Source organism: Gavialis gangeticus, unplaced genomic scaffold (assembly GCF_001723915.1).
Source record: "Gavialis gangeticus isolate Ggan-Ray unplaced genomic scaffold, GavGan_comp1, whole genome shotgun sequence".
Classification (NCBI taxonomy): domain Eukaryota; kingdom Metazoa; phylum Chordata; order Crocodylia; family Gavialidae; genus Gavialis; species Gavialis gangeticus.
The window spans coordinates 94,353,831-94,357,656 of NW_017729031.1; the positions used below are offsets into that span (position 1 = coordinate 94,353,831).

The 3,826-nt window shown below is 41.4% G+C and overlaps 1 protein-coding gene across 2 annotated transcripts in view; it reads right to left on the reverse strand.

The window, feature by feature from the left end:
* The window catches only part of SPAG16 (sperm associated antigen 16), a 1,224,108-nt gene that overhangs the window by 49,871 nt on the left and 1,170,411 nt on the right, over positions 1 to 3,826 (reverse strand). The window lies entirely within an intron of this gene.

Consider the following 3,826-nt stretch of genomic DNA (forward strand, 5'->3'; position numbering starts at 1 on the left):
GAGAAGAGATCTCCCTAATACAATTCAATCACCACTACTACTGGGGACCTATTTTCCTTCAGGGAGTACAGCTAATTCCTACTGATTTCAACAGGGTCTCTGGAATTGATGAAATAGTGCATTTTGCTGGTTGATGCCAGCCAGTGGTAGGGGAGAACACATGAACAGGATACACAAAGTGTTAGAAAATGGCTTTTCTGACAAGTGAGAGGATTTCCTGGAAAGGGCTACAGCTCAGCCTACCCATGTGACCTTACTACCACATAGCTATCCAACAAGTTCTGACAAACTCCTTCCCTCCCTTTTCATTTTAACTTTTTTATTCAAAGAAAAGCAAAACTACAGGAAAAAAACAATGAATACATTACACTGAATTGATTGCACGTTGATGCGCACTAAGTTTCTTAAAATTTAAAAGACCAGCTTTTATTCATCCTGCTTGTATATGAAATTTGTAAAGTGCACTCAGGGTAGGTAAGTAACCCAAACCATTTGCTGAGCCTGAAGCCAATCTGCATCATGTTAAATGAGAGTTATCCACTCCACAGTAATAGATAAGTGATTTACTGGCTATCCAAATTGCTTAAGCAAACTCCTTAACACTGTACAAAGCTATTTCTACTTGTATATATACACTGTTCATCTATTAGTCTTTCAAATGAACACTTTGCATCTTTTACTGGGCACTTTTATCTATGGCTGGGTTTCAAAATTATGGTATCATAGGCAAAATGCCAGCTTTGTTGAATCTTGAAAATCACCACTCTCTCTTTATACTGTAAAACAGCAATATGCAATATTTCTGGGTGTTAGGCATCTGATGCAGAATAAATACATGGCTGGTATTTTATATATTCCTGCAGTATTACATCTTGTTTCTTCTTCCCCCAAGATACGCATAATAATATAAACTGATTTCATGCCACAATGGGTCATGCCATTAGAAGTCTTCTTTCCCAATGGAAATACTCCAGTCACTTGCAGGCTTGGGATCATTTCTATCTCAAGAACTTGGGGTGAGAATGAAATTCATAGTATACATCTAATCACATCTATTCCTTTACTGTGGAGATAGATGCACTCAGAGAACAGAACACGCCAAAATTTTATGTTTATGTTTTCAAAAGATGAAAAAAATCCAGTTTTATTCAGCTCTCTTCCAATGATTTTCAACATCAACACACCCACAGTACTTCTTACACTTTTTTATTTTTAAAGATAGATTACTCAATGGATTATCAAGGATACTTAGACTTTAAGAATAGAACATATTAATCTGTCATTTTCAGAGACAGAGACCTTGAAGAGTCTGGAGAAGTAGTCTTTATATGACAGCATAATAAGGATGTCAGCTTTTTTTTACCCCCCTCCATCTTTTTGAATGACATTTTCCCCAGCAGGGAAAATTAATACACTTCAAAAGATATAAAGTACGGGAAAACACACATCACTCATCAGCATGATTTTCTCAAATGAAAGAGTGTCCAAACCACATTCTTAATCAACTTTTGTAAACTAGTTCCTTGCTTTCCTTTTTTTTTCTTTTTCTTTTATATATACATGGCTTTGTAATACCATCCAGTGTAACATTAGATTTGCTAGTGAAGTGTGGAATATTTTTCTCTTATGTTATTAAATTTCAAAGACATATTCCTCAGGGCTTGTCTTAATTTTGTCATCTGCTGCATTGCTGGTAAAGATTCTTAACACTTGGACAGCTACCTACCTGCCTTTTGTATGCTAAGAACAAATCAATCAAAATGGCACCTCTTATATTGAATGCAAGGTTTTAGCAAGATGCCAGAAAATGTTTGTATTTCATCACTGTTTACCTGGTTTTTGTCAACAAATGAGAGTTGTCTATATCATTTAACAAGAAAGGCATACCACAGGGTTATCTTTTTACTGTCAGAGGAGCTGTGATTATATTCATTGTTTGATCACTATGAAAAGAATGGTTGCCATCATGTTAAAGTCAGAAAGTGGAGAAAAGAAAAGAGATATAAATAAGAGCAAAACAATAACAGAAAAAAGAGGTAAAATAAAGATAGAAAGGAAAGGGGAAAGAAAGAATCATAAAAGGAAGAAAGCGGGGTGGGGAAAGAAGACTGAAGGAGAACAATTTAAGAGAAAATTAAATAGAATGAACATTTTTTATAAAGTTAAAATAAATGGAGGAAAAAGAAAAGGAAATGAAGCAACTGCTGTAGTTTTTCCAGGCAATTCTGATCAATAAACTGGTCACCAGCAGTGATAGAAAGATGAAAAAAAAGTCTACCTATCCAGTTGCATGGAGTTGCCTACCCCCACAGCGCTTAGCCACTGGTGGAATACACTCTCATAATTTCATAGTTGGTAGGGTCCGAAGTGACCTGAGCAGTCATCAAGTCTGACCCCCTGCCATGGCAGGAAAGAATGCTGGGGTCAAATGACCCCAGCAAGGTGATTATCTAGCCTCCTTTTAAAGTCCCCCAGGGTAGGAGTAAGCACCACTTCCCCTGGAAGCTGGTTCCAGATCCTAGCCGCCCTGACTGTGAAGTAGTGCCTCCTAATACTTAGCTTGAACCTACTCTCAGTCAATTATGGCCATTATTCCTAGTTACTCCTGGTAGCGCTCGGGGGGACAGGGTCTCTTCCATTCTCTGCTGGTCCCCTTTGGTAAGTTTATAGATGGTCACCAGATCTCCTCTCAGCCTTCTTTTGTGGAGGCTGAACAGGTTCAGGTCCCGTAGCCTCTCCTCGTAGGTTCTGCCCTGCTGCCCCCGATCATGTGAGTGGCCCTCCTCTGGACCCTCTCAATGCTGTCCACATCCCTCCTGAAGTGTGGCACCCAGAATTGGATGCAGTACTCCAACTGTGGCCTGATCAATGTTGCATGGAGGGGGAGGATCACTTCCCTGGACCTGCTCGTGATGCATCTGTGGATGCATGAAAAGGTGCAGTTGGCCTTACTCACACTGGTGACCCATGTTCATCTTGGCATTAATAGTGACTCCAAGATCCTTTTCTGCCTCTGTGCTGATGAGAAGGGAGTTCCCCGGCCTGTAGGTATGATGCTGGTTCTTCCTCTCCAGGTGCAATACCTTGCACTTGTCAGTAATGAAACCCATCCTATTCTCATCTGCCAACCCCTGTAACCTGTCCAGATCTAGTTGTAGCTTGTCCTTCCCTTCTAGTGTGCCCAGTTCTTAGTATCATCCATGAATTTGAACAAAGTACTTTTCACCCCTTTGTCCAAGTCACTGATGAAGATGTTGAACAGTGCGGGCCCGAGGACCAAGCCTCAGGGAACCCTAATGCCAACATCTCTCCAGGTCGAAAAAGACCCATCCACTACCACTCTCTGGATGCGGCTCACCAGCCAATTTGTGATCCATCTGACTGTGTAGGCATTGACACCACAGTTGCCTAATTTTTAATGTGAATGGGGTGAGAGACAGTGTCAAAGGCCTGCCGAAAGTACAGAAAGACTACGTCCACCGCGATACCTGCATCCAAGGATTTTGTGACCTGGTTGTAGAAGGCAACCAGGTTGGTCTGACAGGACCTGCATCTAATGAACCTGTGTTGGTTTCCCTTAAGCATAATCTCCCCTGCTGGTCCCTCGCAGATGTGCTCCTGGATAATTTTCTCAAAAAGCTTCCCCAGGACCGAGGTAAAACTAATGGGCCTATAGTTTCCTGGGTCCTTCTTCCTCCCTTTTTTGAAAATGGGGACCATACCGGCTCTTTTCCAGTCCTCTGGCACCTTGCCAGAGCACCACAAGTGCTTATAAAGCTGTGCCAGAGGTCCCGCAATGACCTCTGCCAATTCCCTCAGCACCCTG